General features: G+C 37.2%; 1 non-coding gene across 1 annotated transcript; it reads right to left on the bottom strand.

Moving 5' to 3' along the window:
* Positions 1 to 15,220: 15,220 nt before the first annotated feature.
* On the bottom strand, positions 15,221 to 15,297 carry Trnaa-ugc (transfer RNA alanine (anticodon UGC)). The gene has a single exon. It is a non-coding gene; the product is annotated as a tRNA-Ala (tRNA).
* Positions 15,298 to 18,919: the final 3,622 nt, after the last annotated feature.

The raw sequence follows: 18,919 nt of genomic DNA, 5'->3' as shown, positions 1-18,919 counted from the left end.
TTTTACCCCGTATACAGATTGCAGAATCACATCGGTTACACATCCACATTTTTACATATTGCCATACTAGTGTCTGTTGTATTCTGCTGCCTTTTCTATCCTCTACTATCCCCCCTCCCCTCCCCTCCCATCTTCTCTCTCTACCCCATCTACTGTAATTCATTTCTCCCCCTTGTTTTTTTTTCCCTTTCCCCTCACTTCCTCTTGTATGTAATTTTGTATAACAATGAGGGTCTCCTTCCATTTCCATGCAATTACCCTTCTCTCTCCCTTTCCCTCCCACCTCTCGTCCCTGTTTAATGTTAATCTTCTTCTCCTGCTCTTCCTCCCTACTCTGTTCTTAGTTGCTCTCCTTATATCAAAGAAGACATTTGGCATTTGTTTTTTAGGGATTGGCTAGCTTCACTCAGCATAATCTGCTCTAATGCCATCCATTTCCCTGAAAATTCCATAATTTTGTCATTTTTTAATGCAGAGTAATACTCCATTGTGTATAAATGCCACATTTTTTTTTTTTATCCATTCATCTATTGAAGGGCATCTAGGTTGGTTCCACAGTCTAGCTATTGTGAATTGTGCTGCTATGAACATCGATGTAGCAGTGTCCCTGTAGTATGCTCTTTTTAGGTCTTTAGGGAATAGACCAAGAAGGGGAATAGCTGGGTCAAATGGTGGTTCCATTCCCAGCTTTCCAAGAAATCTCCATACTGCTTTCCAAATTGGCCGCACCAATTTGCAGTCCCACCAGCAATGTACAAGTGTACCCTTTTCCCCACATCCTTGCCAGCGCTTCTTGTTGTTTGACTTCCTAATGGCTGCCAATCTTACTGGAGTGAGATGGTATCTTAGGGTGGTTTTGATTTGCATTTCTCTGACTGCTAGAGATGGTGAGCATTTTTTCATGTACTTGTTGATTGATTGTTATGTCCTCCTCTGAGAAGTGTCTGTTCAGGTCCTTGGCCCATTTATTGATTGGGTTATTTGTTTTCTTATTGTTTAATTTTTTGAGTTCTTTGTATACTCTGGATATTGGGGCTCTATCTGAAGTGTGAGGAGTAAAGATTTGTTCCCAGGATGTAGGCTCCCTATTTACCTCTCTTATTGTTTCTCTGGCTGAGAAAAAACTTTTTAGTTTGAGTAAGTCCCATTTGTTGATTCTAGTTATTAACTCTTGTGCTATGGGTGTCCTATTGAGGAATTTGGAGCCCAACCCCACAATATGTAGATCGGAGCCAACTTTTTCTTCTATCAGATGCAGTGTCTCTGATTTGATATCAAGCTCCTTGATCCATTTTGAGTTAAATTTTGTGCATGGCGAGAGAAAGGGATTCAATTTCATTTTGTTGCATATGGATTTCCAGTTTTCCCAGCACCATTTGTTGAAGATACTATTCTTCCTCCATTGCATGGTTTTAGCCCCTTTATCAAATATAAGATAGTTGTAATTTTGTGGATTGGTCTCTGTGTCCTCTATTCTGTACCATTGGTCCACCGGCCTGTTTTGGTACCAGTACCATGCTGTTTTTGTTACTATTGCTCTGTAGTATAGTTTGAAGTCTGGTATCGCTATGCCGCCTGATTCACACTTCCTGCTTAGCATTGTTGTTGCTATTCTGGGTCTTTTATTTTTCCATATGAATTTCATGATTGCTTTCTCTATTTCTACAAGAAATGCCGTTGGGATTTTGATTGGCATTGCATTAAACCTATAGAGAACTTTTGGTAATATCGCCATTTTGATGATGTTAGTTCTGCCTATCCATGAACAGGGTATATTTTTCCATCTTCTAAGATCTTCTTCTATTTCTCTCTTTAGGGTTCTGTAGTTTTCATTGTATAAGTCTTTCACCTCTTTTGTTAGGTTGATTCCCAAGTATTTTATCTTTTTTGAGGATATTGTGAATGGAGTGGTTGTCCTCATTTCCATTTCAGAAGATTTGTCGCTGATATACAGGAATGCCTTTGATTTATGCGTGTTGATTTTATATCCTGCCACTTTGCTGAATTCATTTATTAGCTCTAGTAGTTTCTTTGTAGACCCTTTTGGGTCTGCTAGGTATAGAATCATGTCTACTGCAAATAGTGATAATTTAAGTTCTTCTTTCCCTATTTTTATGCCTTTAATTTCTTTCGTCTGTCTAATTGCTCTGGCCAGTGTCTCTAGAACTATGTTGAACAGAAGTGGTGAGAGAGGGCATCCCTGTCTTGTTCCAGATTTTAGAGGGAATGCCTTCAATTTTTCTCCGTTCAGAATGATGGTAGCCTGAGGCTTAGCATAGATAGCTTTTACAATATTTAGGTATGTTCCTGTTATCCCTAGTTTTTCTAGAGTTTTGAACATAAAGGGATGCTGTACTTTGTCGAATGCTTTTTCTGCATCTATCGAGATGATCATATGGTTCTTATCTTTAAGTCTATTGATGTGGTGAATAACATTTATTGATTTCCGTATATTGAATCAGCCTTGCATCCCAGGGATGAATCCTACTTGATCATGATGCACGATCTTTTTGATATGTTTCTGTATCCAATTTGCCAGAATTTTATTAGGGATTTTTGCATCTATGTTCATTAGAGATATTGGTCTGTAGTTTTTTTTCTTTGAAGTGTCTTTGTCTGGTTTAGGAATCAGGGTGATGTTGGCCTCGTAGAATGAATTTGGAAGTTCTCCCTCTTTTTCTATTTCCTGAAATAGCTTGAAAAGTATTGGTGTTAGTTCTTCTTTAAAGGTTTTGTAAAACTCTGCTGTATACCCTGGGTCCTGGGCTTTTCTTAGTTGGTAGTCTTTTGATGGCTTCTTCTATTTCCTCAATTGATATTGGTCTATTTAGGTTGTGTATATCCTCCTGACTCAATCTGGGCAGATCATATGACTTAAGAAATTTATCAATGCCTTCACTATCTTCTATTTTATTGGAGTATAAGGATTCAAAATAATTTCTAATTATCTTCTGTATTTCTGAAGTGTCTGTTGTGATATTGCCTTTTTCATCCCATATGCTAGTAATTTGAGTTCTCTCTCTTCTTCTCTTTGTTAGCATGGCTAAGGGTCTGTCGATCTTATTTATTTTTTCAAAGAACCATCTTTTAGTTTTGTCAATTTTTCAATTGTTTCTTTTGTTTCGATTTCATCTCTGATTTTAATTATTTCTTGCCTTCTACTTCTTTTGCTGTTGTTTTGCTCTCCTTTTTCTAGGATTTTGAGATGAAGTGTGAGATCATTTATTTGTTGTTTTTTTCTTTTTTTAAGAAATGAACTCCAAGCAATGAATTTTCCTCTTAGAACTGCTTTCATTGTGTCCCATAGATTCTGATATGTTGTGTCTGTGTTTTCATTTATCTCTAAGAATTTTTTAATTTCCTCCTTGATGTCTTCTATAACCCATTGATCCTTCAGTAACCTATTGTTCATTTTCCAAGTGATGCATGATTTTTCCTTCCTTCTTTTATCATTGATTTCCAGTTTCATTCCATTATGATCAGATAGGATGCATGGTATTATCTCTACTCCTTTATAATTTCTAAGAGTTGCCCTGTGACATAATATATGATCTATTTTTGAGAAGGATCCATGTGCTGCTGAGAAAAAAGTGTAACTGCTTGATGTTGAGTGGTATATTCTATATATGTCAATTAAGTCTAGGTTATTAATTGTATTATTGAGTTCTATAGTTTCTTTATTCAACTTTTGTTTGGAAGATCTGTCCAGTGGTGAGAGAGGTGTGTTGAAGTCTCCCATAATTATTGTATGATGGTCTATCAGACTCTTGAACTTGAGAAGAGTTTGTTGGATGAACATAGGTGCACCATTGTTTGGGGCATATATATTTATGATTGTTATGTCTTGTTGGTGTGTGGTTCCCTTGAGCAGTATGTAGTGTCCCTCTTTATCCCTTTTGATTAACTTGGGCTTGAAATCTATTTTATTTGATATGAGTATGGCCACTCCTGCTTGTTTCCGAAGTCCATATGAGTGATATGATTTTTCCCAACCTTTCACTTTCAGTCTATACATGTCTTTTCCTATCAAATGCGTCTCCTGTAGGCAGCATATTGTTGGATCTTTTTTTTTTTTTTTGATCCATTCTACTAGCCTGTGTCTCTTAATTGGTGAGTTTAAGCCATTAACATTTAGGGTTATTATTGAGATATGGATTGTTCTTCCAGCCATATTTGTTTATTTATGTTACTTAACATGGTTTGTTTTTCCTCTTTGATTATTTTTTCCCTTTACTGTACTACCTCCCACTGTTGGTTTTCATTGTTATTTTCCATTTCCTCTTCCTGTAATGTTTTGCCAAGGATGTTTTGAAGAGATGATTTTCTAGCTGCAAATTCTTTTAACTTTTGTTTATCGTGGAAGGTTTTAATTTCATCTTCCATCCTGAAGCTTAATTTCGCTGGATACACAATTCTTGGTTGGAATCCATTTTCTTTCAGCGTTTAAAATATGTTGTTCCAGGATCTTCTAGCTTTCAGAGTCTGTGTTGAACGATCAGCTGTTATCCTGATTGGTTTACCCCTAACTGTAATCTGCTTCCTCTCTCTTGTGGCTTTTAAAATTCTCTCCTTATTCTGTATGTTGGGCATCTTCATTATAATGTGTCTAGGTGTGGATCTCTTATGATTTTGCACATTCGGCGTCCTGTAGGCTTCTAGGATTTGGGATTCTGTCTCATTCTTCAAGTCTGGGAAGTTTTCTCGTATTATTTCGTTGAACAGATTGCTCATTCCTTTGGTTTGGACCTCTATACCTTCCTGTATCCCAATGACTCTTAAGTTTGGTCTCTTAATGTTATCCCATATTTCTTGGATGTTCTGCTCATGGTTTCTTAACAGTCTCACTGAGCTGTCTATGTTCTTTTCAAGTTGAGATACTTTGTGTTCATTGTCTGATGTTCTATCTTCTAAGTGTTCTACTCTGCTGGTAGTACTCTCATTTGAGTTTTTAATTTGGTTTATTGCTTCCTGCATTTCTAGGATTTCTGTTTGTTTTTTATAACCTCTGTCTCCCTGTATAGTTGATCTTTTGCTCTTGGATTTGTTTATGTAATTCATTGTTGAAGCGATCTTTCTTGTCTGATTTTGCTGTCTGATGTCTTCCTTGAGACTCCAGATTATCTGAAGACTGTATATCCTGAATTCTTTATCTGACATTCCATCTGCTGCAGATATTACCTCTTCTAAAGTTTTGTTGACTTGTATTGCTTGTGGTTCTTTCTTACCTTGTCGTTTCATACTGCTCGCGTTTCTTTCTGCTTGGTGAAACTGTTGTGTTATTGAATTTTCCCCCTATATATTTATATTGCTCTTGTATAGTTGCAAACTCTCCCTTTTGTGGAGAAAGACAATGTTAACAGTTCTCAATATCAATAGTACATCATCTAAGCACACGGTTTCCTTATTACTACATTTATAGCTAGATTCTATGTCTACAAATGTTGGTTTCGATTATCGTTTACAAATATAGTCATTAGTTTCATGAAAGGCATACCTTTTCTGGTAGCTTGAAGAAAACTGAATTTCAGGTATAGGATGTTATGTTTATGGGGAAAGGAGTGAGGGTATGGGGTTAATCTAACTTAGTAACTTTGGAGATCTCTAACCAATAGATGGGTAATTTATGGAAGAATGTATAGATTCAAATTCCTATCTGTATTTATATGATTACCCTACTTATGAATAGTAAAATTTAGGGGGTTGCAAGTGGGATAGAGGGAGTAAGAGGGAGGAAAACAAATAACAAGGAATGGAAGAGAAAAAAGAGAGCGGGAAAAAGAAAATACGAGAAAAAAAGAAAAGAAATAAAAAGGGGGAAGGGAGGTGGGGCATATGCAATTCTTCTATAGTATATTATTCTGGTGATTCAGTTGTTAAAGACCTTTTTCGTGCACAATTTTTGGTTTCACATATGTTGAGGTTGCGAAGACCCGAGGGGGAAGACCTGTGCAGGCGTGGGAAGGGGGAGGGTAGAGGAGACTGGGTGAATGGCTGAAAGAGAGAGAGAGAAGAGAGAAAAAGAAAGAAAAAAAGAAAAAAAAATGTCTCTCAGAACTCTGTTTTCATTTCTTCCAGTTGGTGGCGTTGTCTATTCCTAGCTTGAGTCTCTGGGTTCAGGATGGTGGTGGTAGTCAGTGTGAGAGGACTTGAGCTTCCACCTGTGGCCTCTCTACTCTTATTCTCTGAGATGTAAACCAGGTGCCTGATCCGCTGCAGAACCTCACTGGTAGCCACGCCAGCCAACCGGTTGGTGGGTTTTAAGGGTTGGTGGGAATTTCCAAGATGAGTTCCATCAGTTTTTCTCATAAGGTGTTTGATGAGGTGGGGGTGTTGGGGAAACCTTATGTTTGTCAAGAGCTCGGTCAAGTGACCGCACGGGCAGGTGGCAGGGCCCCTCCTCCAGTTGGAGTAGTCTGTCTACCACACCGGCAGGAGGCTGGGCTCCTCCACCTGGGGAGGTCTGTCTACCGCGCAGGCGAGTCGCTGGGCCTGTTCTCCAGGTCGCAGGTCTGCCTACTGTGCAGGCGTGGGTGGCGGCTGTGCCCTTTCTCCAATTGGGGTGATCTGTCTACCACGCCGCTGGGCCGCTCGAGAATTTTTTAAAAATATTTATTTTTCAGTTCTCAGCGGACACAACATCTTTGTTTGTATGTGGTGCTGAGGATCGAACCCAGCCTGCACGCATGCCAGGCAAGCGCGCTACTGCTTGAGCCACATCCCCAGCCCATCACTGTGCTTTTCTTAAAATGTAACATCCCATAATAAAAGCATCCAAGGTGACGACTGCTGAGAGCCATTTATCTATAACTTCAACAACAAAGCTGGTGTTAAATATAAAACCATTAATAACATTACCCAGCAAAGAAAGTATAGTCCAGAGTTCTAACTTAAGCTCTCATAACAAACAAAACCAAAACAAGAAAAACTCTTGAATTAGAATTGTTCTTTAGAACTAATTTACTATTTGAGATTGGAGTGGAGAATGGGAATTTGATTTTCTCTTCTCACGGAGAGAAAAGAGTGTCATGAAATAAAAAAGCTGTAGACAAAAAAGCCTTTCCCTTTTTGTGAGGGGGAAACTGTTTTAAAATCCTTCAAAGCTCAAAGTTCTCCTCAAGTGATTAGAATAGAGAGGAACTCTCCCAGTTTTGCTCCTTTCCCCAGAATCCTGTGGGGTATGAAAGGAGCTGACTGGTGAGGTGTATCCTCTACTCTGATTTATAGCCATTTGTATTTGTGTTATCTATAAATTCGCTGTGGCGGCAACTGTGTATTTGTTGTGTCTTTCCAAAGAGTATTCTGAGTATTACCTCTGGTACTTTCATTTTTTGTTAGAGTTGAAGAACTTCTAAGAAAAAGTGTTCCTTGGATTGTGTAAAGTAAATCCCTTCACTCCCACATTCAGTAAAACCAACTATACAAAAAGTAACTTTTGAGAGTGGAATTTTGCCTGGAAGGGGGGGGCGGGTATGTAAATTGAATGGAGGTTACATTTAATGTTGGTTGATTCTACTAGGAACAGAGAGACTTCTCAAGAAATGGCATGCATGTCAATACATCCATCATTCCACAGAACCAAGAGATCAGTATCAATAGTGACCTAAGAGTACACCTTACTAATCTAGGGGGTAGGGGTTTTTGACTGGAATGGCGTATTTGGATAGAAATGGATGATGAAACCTCAGTTGCTATTAATTTACATAAATTATCCAGAGTTCCTGGCCCTGTCCTTGGGTGGTAGGTGATTGGTGTGTTTGACGGGATGATATATATTTTGTCAATACATATTTCGAACTCAACAATCAAATTCAAGAAACCCTTGGTGAATTTCCCAGTCTATGTTCAGCTTCATCAGATGGAAACAGTGAAGAGAATTCCAGACCCTAAGAATAGACCCTAAGAGAAGGATGGGTGAGGGTGACTTATACTCTTACCTTACAATTTCACACTTCATTCATTCATTCATTCATTCATATTATTCAAATAATATTTAGTAAGTCTCTCCATAAGACTAAGGTAGACATGTCTTTGCTGTTGTGAGCATTGTGACCAGTAAAGATGACATCCTAGAGTCAAATACGTAACTGTATGTGTTCTGTGAAAAAGTATAATATGTAGTTGGGAATAGGAATGAGTCTGAAGATCGGGCAAGGCTTGCTTCTCTAAAAATATGACAGTTGAGTAAGGGTTAGATCAGTTGAGTGAGGCAGGAAGAAGGAAGACATCTACCAAAAGAAATAACCGTTATAAAGGCTCTTCAATAAAGGATAAAGTACTTTAAAAACTCTATTATTTTTAGTTATATGTGATGGTAGAGTGTATTTTGACATATTATACGTACATGGAGAATAAATTCCCATTCTTGTGGTTGTACATGATATGGAGTTACACGGTCATGTATTCATATATGAACATAAGGAAGTTTTGTCTGATTCACTCTACTATCTTTTCTATTCCCATCTCCCCTCCTTTCCCTTCATTCCCCTTTGTCTGATCCAATGAACTTCTATTCTTCTCTCCCCTCACCCTTACTATGTGTTAGCATCCGCATATCAGAACATTCGGCCTTAGTTTTTTTTGGAATTGGCTTATTTCACTTAGCATGATAGTCTTCAGGTCCATCCATTTACGGGCAAATGCCATAATTTCATTCTTTTTTATGGCTGAGTAATATTCCATTGTGTATATATACCCCATTTTCTTTATCCATTCATCTGTTAAAGAGCACCTAGGTTGGTTCCATAGCTTAGCTATTGTGAATTGAGCTGCTCTAAACACTGATGTGGCTGCATCACTATAGTAGGCTAATATTAAGTCCTTTGGGTATATGGTGAGGAGTGGGATAGCTGGGTCAAATGGTGGTTCCATTCCAAGTTTTCTGAAAAAGGAGATAGTACTTTTGAAGGAAATGAAGAAACATAAATGTGGCTACACACAAAAGCAAAGGAGAGAGAGGCATGGAAGTTTGGAGAAGCAGGCAGAGAATCCCAAAAGGGCTCACAGGCCACAGGAAGATTTTAATGTTTATCCCAAGAGCAATGGAAATCCAATGAAGGAATTTAAGCAGGGAAAAATACATAATCAAAAGTTCATTTTAGTTTTGTTTTTGTTTTTGCAGTGCTGAGGCTTGAACCCAGGGTCTAACAAATGACAGGCAAGTGTTCGACCACAGAGCTATATTCCCTGTCAAATTCTCACTTTAGAAAATCTTTTGAGTTGTTCCTAGTTAAAATAGGTAAACTCAGAAACTACTGCAATTGTTCACATATACTTACATTTATACAATTGTCACATCTTCTGTGTGAGATTGTCTTTGCCCAACCCCCTTGAAACCCAGAATACAATAAGACCTTCCTGTACAGACCTGAAATTTGCTTGTTTCAGTATGGATACCCTATTTCTCCTTGAGTTGAGGACACATTTAGACTAAATATAACTCCTAAGAAGGCATTTTGCAGTTATATTCTCTTTCCCATTATAATTTAAGATTGATAACATGGAAGCAGCAGTTCTTAGAGAGGGCATCCAGATAACTGGATAATAAAATATTGAAAGGTTATATAAATAGGTCATTGAATATAATAAATATTTATGGTACCCATGAGTGAAAGGAAAACGTGTATAAGGAACCGTACGTGAAAATGGGGAAGCAAGACTAGAATTTTTCCTTTGGGTGGAAGGGCAGTATTTTTCTGGAGGAAGGCTGGGCTTCAGCAATCTAAGCTGCGGTATTATCTTGTAGAATTCATGCAATTGTCCAAGAAAGGCTGGGAATGAGCTTAGCAGTAGAGTGCTTGCCCAGCAATGTATAAGGCCCTGGGTTTGATCCCCAGCATTGCAAAATAAATCGTCCAACCATATCATCCTAACATGGGTACGAGGCTGCCCCTTGGTCAGGGTCAGGGATATTGGTTCTTGCCATGTTTTTCTCCCTCCCTAAGGTGTTAACCTCAGTCAAGTTTATGATGATTTACTAGCCATCAGGAAAGTGAAAATCAAACCTGTTTCTTTTAGGAGCATAACCCACAGTTGCACATGCTTCTGCTCACATGTCATCAGCCAGAATTTGGCTACACGACCAAGAGAAACTGGAAAATTGACTCAGTTGCCGGAGAAGTGGAAAACAAATACTGGGGACAGACAGACGGCATTCTCACCTACAGGGCTGTAGGTAAATGAAACTACCTTTACAGAACTCACTGTCTATTGGAGGGGGAAAGACATTGGACTACTAAATATTTATTTAATTATAGCTGTATAATACATAATTACTGTAATTCTACCTTGAGGTACAGGTGCCATTAGAGTCCATAACAGAGGAGTCAACCTAATCTGATGGATGGGCAGGATTGGGACTGGGGGCCCTTGGAACACTTTTCCAAGGAGATAGCATCAAGACTAAGCCTTGAAGGAGGGTGAAGAATGAACCAGGGGAAGAGCAATCCTAGCAGAGGGAATTAGGAAGAAGCCTGGCACATTCCGGAGACTCAGAGACAATGGCCTAGAGAGAAAAGGGAAAGAAGGAATGGCCCTCGGGAGAGCAGAAGTGGCTGGTGGGAAAGCAGAGTGACTGGAGCTGAATAGAGAGAAGAAATTCCCGAGGAGTTTTACTGGAGGAGTGAAGGATGCAATTTGCTTTATAAAAAGATCACCTAGCTGCAAAGCGGGGAAATGTATGGGCTGGGACAGTGCCAGAAGTGAGAGACCAGGTAGCAATAAACCAAGTGGAGATGGAAATCAATGGAAAGAGCCGAGGTTATTTCAGGAAATGTATCAGGAGGATGAATTTTTCCCAGTTGTCATATGTGTGCAAACATCTCTATTCTACCCTCATAAGTAAATGCTGGTTTGACCTGGTTTGAAATTTTATACAATTATCATTTTCCTAGAATAGGGAAGAGGTCACTTAACTGTTTTCTAATAATGTTGTCAAGTAAAATCTTATTCCAGTCCATTCTTGTTCCTTTGTACATTGTTTTGGGTCTGAAAGCTTTTAGAATGTTCTTGTTTTCCTAAGAATCTGGAAATTCACCAGTATTTGTGTTGATTAAAACTTTTCTCTTTTCATTTGTCCTACTTTATCTGCAGGCTCAACTCTGGGAAATTATTTTTGTTTTTGTTTTCAGGTATATTGCTCGCAAAGAGGCACAGACTTTAATGATAAAATTTTTAATTAAGTTACATACATAAGCAGTCATTTTGTTGAAATTCTTTTTTTATATATTTTTTATTTATATATAAAAGTGGAATGCATTACGATTCTTATGACATATATAGAGCACAATTTTTCATATCTCTGGTTGTATACATAGTATATTCACACTAATTTGTGTCTTCATACCTGTACTTTGGATAATAATGATCATCACATTCAACCATCATTAATTACCTCGTGCCCCCTCCCTTCTCCTCCCACCCCTCTGCCCTATCTAGAGTTCGTCTATTCCTCTCATGCTCCCTTTCCCTATCTCTCTATGAATCAGCCTCCTTATATCAAAGAAAACATTCAGCATTTGGTTTTTTGGGATTGGCTAACTTCACTTAGCATTATCTTCTCTAACTCCATCTATTTACCTGCAAATGCCATGATTTTATTCTCTTTTATGGCTGAATAGTATTCCATTGTGTATATATGCCACATTTTTTTACCCATTCATCTACTGAAGGGCATCTAGGTTGGTTCCACAGTTTAGCTATTGTGAATTGTGCTGCTATAAACATTGATGTGGCTGTGTCCCTGTATTATGCTGTTTTAATTTAAGTCCTTTGGGTGTAGACCGAGGAGAGGGATAGCTGGGTCAAATGGTGGTTCCATTCCCAATTTTCCAAGAAATCTCCATACTTCACACCAATTTGTAGTCCCACCAGCAATGTATGAGTGTATCAATTTATTTTTTTCTGTGATTTTTAAAAAATTTGTTCTTTTTAGTTATACATGACAGTAGAATGTATTTTGATGTAACATACGTACATGGAGTATAACTTCCCATTCTTGTGGTTGTACATGATGTGGAGTTACACTGGTCATGTATTCATATATGAACATAGGAAAGTTATGTGTGATTCATTCTACTATTTTAAACTCTGGGAGATTGTATTTGTCTTCAAAAAAATTCTTCATTCTTCCTGTTTTCTTTTTTAGAACTCCTATTGATGGCTGTTAATTTTTTTTTTTTTTTTTTGTGGTGCTGGGGATTGAACCCAGGGCCTTGTGCATGTGAAATAAGCACTCAACCAACTGAGATATATCCCCAGGAACTTTTAATTATCTAAAATATCCACCTAGCCTATCACACTTGATATTGACTTGAATTTTGAGTTAAGAAACCTTACTTTTGATTCTTTAGCTCATTGATTTGATCTTTGACTGAGTCTATTCTTTATTTATCACATTTACTGAACTCAGAAATATAAATTTTCAGTTACAAGAAGAGAATTTTTGTTTTTAAAAATCAACTTTATAGAGATAAAACATTCATACAGTAAAATAGTCATATTTTAAGTATACAATTCGATGGTGTTATAGTTTTAACGTGTCCCCAAAGGTTCATTGTTGGAAGCTGGTTCCATAGTGTGATGATGTTGGAGATGAAGGGACTGTTGAGAAGTGGGAGCTGCCCTCCAAGTGGATTAAGTAGCTCTCATAGGACTCCTGAGCAATCTAGAGAACCAGTTGTTTTAAGAGTGAGCCTGAACCCTGAATCACTCTGTCTTGTGTTTTGAGATGTGATCTCCCTTGCCTCTGCACGCATTCTACTGTGTCACCATGAGGTGACACAGCTAGGTGTGTAGCTTCTCCAGGGCCTGCACCATGCTGTTTGGACTTGTGGCATCTAAAACTGTGCGCTAAATAAACTGCTTTCCTTTATTTATAAAATTAGCTGGCCTCAGGTGTTTCAATATGCCAATAAAAACCCAATACTGGCGGGTGCAGTGGTGCACGCCTGTAATCCCAGTGGCTTGGGAGGCTGAGGCAGGAGAAACGCAAGTTCAAAGCGTGCCTCAGCAAAAACAGGGCACTAAGCAACTCAGTGAGACCCTGTCTCTAAATAAAATACAAAATAGGGCTGGGGACGTGGCTCAGTGATCGAATGCCCCTAAGTTCAATCTGCAGTATAAAATAATAATAATAATAATAATAATAATAATAATGTGTTTCAACAAATGTACATACCCATGCAGACATCACCCATGTAAAAATCAAGATACAGAACAGTTCATCACCTCCAAAATTCCCTTTTGCCTTGGTGCAGTTGATCTCCCCCATTCTTTTCACCCCAGGCAACCACTGACCTGAGATGTATCACTATAGGTTAGTTTTGCATGTTCCAGAACTTCACATAATGTTTTTATGTTTTGCATTTTGCTAACCATAACATCTGAGTGATTCTTTATGCTGTTGCATAAAGAAGTAGTTTGTTTCTTTTATTTCAAATGAGCAGTATTTCATTACATGGATATATCACAATTTGCCAGTTGAAGGACTTTTGAGTTGTTTCCCACTTGAGGCTATTTTGACTGAACTTACTAGTAACATTCATTTTCAAGTCTTTGTTGTATTTTATTATCATTTATACATGCATTTTCTAGTATGTAATAATAATGCACATCTTTTCATGGCTTTATAACCTTTCATATATATTCCTGTTTGTTCAGACATGTGTCCTATTTTTATTTTTAATTTTTAACTGATACACAAAAACATAAAAGTTATATATATTAGTATCATGTAATGTTTGATATATGTATATATTACTAATTTTCAAATCAGGTTAAACATATTTATCTCCTCATTTATCATTTCTATGTGGTAAAAACATTCAAAATATTTTTTCTATCTTTATGAAATGCATAATACTAATTGTTATCTATAGACTTTGTCTATTTTAAAGTAGACTTTTGTCTTCTTATTGACTCAGAAAGATTCTGCTTATGAGTCCTTTATATGTGTGGCAAATGACTTTTTCCTGTCTGTGGCCTGACTTCTTAATTTTCTTAAGTGTTTCTTGACGAGCAGTACTTTTTAAAGCCTAGAGAATTTTTAATTTTGATGGAGTACAGATGACAATTTTTTCTTTATGGTTAGTGCTTTGAGTGTATGATGTGAGCAAAAAAGGTTCTTTTTTTCCACAGCTGTTTGGAGACATGGATATCCAGATGTTTTAGCAAATTTATTGAAAATATTATTCTTCTCCTATTGAATTACTTTGATGCCTTGGTAATAAAAGATAAAATGATCATATATTTTCTTCCATAGACTTTTGCCATGATATTTTGTGTTACTTATGGACTTTCAATTTTGATTCATTAATCTGTTCATCTTTACATCAATACCAGACTTTTGCTTTATCAGGTGGTATAGATCCTCTAATTATAATGTTTTACAAAATTCTTTTGTTTGTTCTTGGTCTTTTGCATTTTCATATAAATTTTAGAATCAGTTTGTCAATTTATGCAAAAATCATCTCCGATTTTGGTTGAGATTACATTAAATCTATAAGTGACTTTTGGAAAAGGTATCTCATAACAACCTTTAGTCCTTTGAGCCACGGTCATGGTGAATGTCTCCATTTACACAGGGCTTCTCTAATCTCTCTCATTAGTGCTTTGTGGTTCAGTACATAGGCTACTATGGTTTGAGTTTGGAACGTCCCCCAAAGTCTCACATACAAAGCATGGTCCCCAATGCAGCAAGGTTCAGTGCTGGGATGTCTCTGACTGCAAATGGATTAATTCATTGATAGCTGAGTGGATATCGGGGAGTGGGACCTATTTGGAGGAAGTTGTTCATTAGGAGAGGCAGGGGTTGCCCTGGAAGGATTAATTTTCATCCCAGCACCTTCCTTTCTCATCCTCTCTGCTTCTTGGGTGCCATGAATTGGGTAGCTTCCCTCTGCCATGAAATTCTGTCTCACCTCCGGCCTAAAGCAAGGGAGCCACTGGCATGGATTGAAACCTCTGAAATCACGAGCCAAAATACATCTTTTCTCCTCTAACTTGTTTTGGTCACAGCAACAAAAACTGGCCTAAAACATAGGCTTTGCATGTACTTTAAGTTTGTGTGTGTGTGTGTGTGTGTGTATGTTTGGGTGCTATTTGAAATGTTATTTACATTTTTAATTTCTAATTATTTGTTGCTAGTATATATAAATACAAATGGATTTTGTATATCAACCCACATTTTGTGATTATATTAATCTCAACAGAACTTTTTTCTTTTTGGGGGGTGTAACTGGGGATTGAACCCAGGGCCTTGTGCATGCAAGGCAAGCACTCTACCAACTGAGCTATCTCCCCAGCCCTTGTGCTTATATTAAATCAAAGTATTGGTCCTATTAATTGTTTTTATATTCTTCAGATATTTTGTATATTTATCATCTACAAAGGGAAGCAATTTTTTCTTATTTTTCTTTTCAGTCTATATGTGTTTTTTTTTCTTGCCTAATTTTACCAAACTAGGATCCCCAGTATACTGTTGACTAGAAGTTGTAAGGACTGTCATCTTAGCCCTTATTATAAACTTAGATGCAGCCTGCAGACTTTTTATAACTGTCCTTAACAAAAATTCAGGAATTTCCTTTCCTTTTTTTCTCTTCCTAGTTTACTGAATTCTTGTTTTAAAATCATGAATATGTATAGAATCATGTCATCTGCAAATAGTGATAATTTAAGTTCTTCTTTTCCTATTTTGATGCCTTTAATTAAAGGGTCTACAAAGAAACTATTAGAGCTAATAAATGAATTCAGCAAAGTGGCAGGATATAAAATCAACACGCATAAATCAAAGGCATTCCTGTATATCAGCGACAAATCCTCTGAAATGGAAATGAGGACAACCACTCCATTCACAATATCTTCAAAAAAAATAAAATACTTGGGAATCAACCTAACAAAAGAGGTGAAAGACTTATACAATGAAAACTACAGAACCCTAAAGAGAGAAATAGAAGAAGATCTTAGAAGATGGAAAAATATACCCTGTTCATGGATAGGCAGAACTAACATCATCAAAATGGCGATATTACCAAAAGTTCTCTATAGGTTTAATGCAATGCCAATCAAAATCCCAACGGCATTTCTTGTAGAAATAGAGAAAGCAATCATGAAATTCATATGGAAAAATAAAAGACCCAGAATAGCAAAAACAATGCTAAGCAGGAAGTGTGAATCAGGCGGTATAGCGATACCAGACTTCAAACTATATTACAGAGCAATAGTAACAAAAACAGCATGGTACTGGTACCAAAACAGGCGGGTGGACCAATGGTACAGAATAGAGGACACAGAAACCAATCCACAAAACTACAACTATCTTATATTTGATAAAGGGTCTAAAAGCATGCATTGGAGGAAGGATAGCATCTTCAACAAATGGTGCTGGGAAAACTGGAAATCCATATGCAACAAAATGAAACTGAATCCCTTTCTCTCGCCATGCACAAAAGTTAATTCAAAATGGATCAAGGAGCTTGATATCAAATCAGAGACGCGCCGTCTGATAGAAGAAAAAGTTGGCTACGATCTACAGTCAGTGGGGTCGGGCTCCAAATTCCTCAATAGGACACCCATAGCACAAAAGTTAATAACTAGAATCAACAAATGGGACTTACTCAAACTAAAAAGTTTTTTCTCAGCAAAAGATACAATAAGAGAGGTAAATAGAGAGCCTACATCCTGGGAACAAATCTTTACTCCTCACACTTCAGATAGAGCCCTAATATCCAGAGTATACAAAGAGCTCAAAAAATTAGACAATAAGAGAACAAACAACCCAATCAACAAATGGGCCAAGGACCTGAACAGACACTTCTCAGAGGAGGACATACAGTCAATCAACAAGTACATGAAAAAATGCTCACCATCTCTAGCAGTCAGAGAAATGCAAATCAAAACCACCCTAAGATACCATCTCACTCCAGTTAGATTGGCAGCCATTATGAAGTCAAACAACAACAAGTGCTGGCGAGGATGTGGGGAAAAGGGCACACTTGTACATTGCTGGTGGGACTGCAAATTGGTGCAGCCAATTTGGAAAGCAGTATGGAGATTTCTTGGAAAGCTGGGAATGGAGCCACCATTTGACCCAGCTATTCCCCTTCTCGGTCTATTCCCTAAAGACCTAAAAAGAGCATGCTACAGGGACACTGCTACATCGATGTTCATAGCAGCACAATTCACAATAGCTAGACTGTGGAACCAACCTAGATGCCCTTCAATGGATGAATGGATAAAAAAAATGTGGCATTTATACACAATGGAGTATTACTCTGCATTAAAAAATGACAAAATCATAGAATTTACAGGGAAATGGATGGCATTAGAGCAGATTATGCTAAGTGAAGCTAGCCAATCCCTAAAAAACAAATGTCAAATGTCTTCTTTGATATAAGGAGAGTAGCTAAGAACAGAGTAGGGTCGAAGAGCATGAGAAGAAGATTAACATTAAACAGGGATGAGAGGTGGGAGGGAAAGAGAGAGAGAAGGGAAAATGCATGGAAATGGAAGGAGACCCTCAGAGGTATACAAAAGTACATACAAGAGGAAGTGAGGGGAAGGGGAAAAATAATACAAGGGGGACAAACGAATGTCAGTAAAGGGGGCAGAGAGAGAAGAGGGGAGGGGAGGGGAGGGGAGGGGAGGGGGGATAGTAGAGGATAGGAAAGACAGCAGAATACAACAGACACTAGTATGGCAATATGTAAATCAATGGATGTGTAACTGACGTGATTCTGCAATCTGTATATGGGGTAAAAATGGGAGCTCATAACCCACTTGAATCAAATTGTGAAATATGATATATCAAGAACTATGTAATGTTTTGAACAGCCAACAATAAAAAATTAAAAAAAAAAAAAAAAAAAAAAATAAAATCATGAATATGTGTTGGATTTTGCCAAATTATTTTTTTACATGTATTATTTTTTTACATGTATTATTTTTTTACATCTATAGATATTATCATATAATTTCCTTCCTATATCCTGTAGTCTCATTTTCAGTTTTAAACATTGTATTATGGCATAAATCCCACTTCATGATTTCTTTGTAATTATGAAATGCATGTTTTCATCTATGGGTTTTGTGTCTACATTCATTTTTCTTTTCCTTTTGAGTAATATTCTTATCTGGTTTTGATGCTTATAAAATAAGTGGGAGATAAGGGTAATGCTTATACATGAGATATGTATAAGATTAGCATTACTTCTTAAATGTTTAATAGAATTCATGAGTGAAGTCATCTGGGTTAAGTTTGTGGAAGGGTTTTATCTTAGAAATCCAATTTTGTAAATAGATAAAAGGTACACTCAGATTTTCTATCTCCTTGTTTTTATTTTGGCAGTTTTTTTTTTTTTTAAAGGAATTTGTTTCCTCTAAGTTGTCAAACTTATGGGCATAACCTTCTTCATAATATTCTGTTGTCATCCTTTAAATATCTCATGGGTAGTAATGGTCCATCTTTCATTTCCGGTGTTAAACCTTTGTCTTTTTCTCACTTGCTCTCTCTGTCTGTGCCTCTGTGTGTCTGTCTCTTGTCTCTCCCCTTCCTATTCTTTCTTGGATCAATATATTCATGGATTCATCTGTTTTACCAATCTCTTAAAAATCTGGCATTGTTTTGGGAATCTTTAAAAGATTATTTTTCTGTTCAGTATTTTACTGATCTGATGCCTGTTCTTTATTTCCTCTCTTTTTAAATTTCAGTGTTCTCCTTTTCCCAGCTTCATCAGAGAGAACCGTGGATCACCATGTTAAATCCTCACTTCTTTTTTAACAAAAATACCTCACTGCTATACATTTCCCTCTAGTTGTTCACTTAGCTTCATCCTAAATACTTTACTATACTTTAGTATAAATGATTTTCTACTTTCCCTTGTGATTTCTTCTTTGACCATTTAGTTATTAAAAAGTATGCTATTTA

The sequence above is a fragment of the Marmota flaviventris genome, chromosome 8 (assembly GCF_047511675.1).
Source record: "Marmota flaviventris isolate mMarFla1 chromosome 8, mMarFla1.hap1, whole genome shotgun sequence".
NCBI lineage: Eukaryota > Metazoa > Chordata > Mammalia > Rodentia > Sciuridae > Marmota > Marmota flaviventris.
The sequence above is the reverse complement of the archived record's forward strand: the minus strand, read 5'-3'. Positions and strand labels throughout refer to the sequence as shown.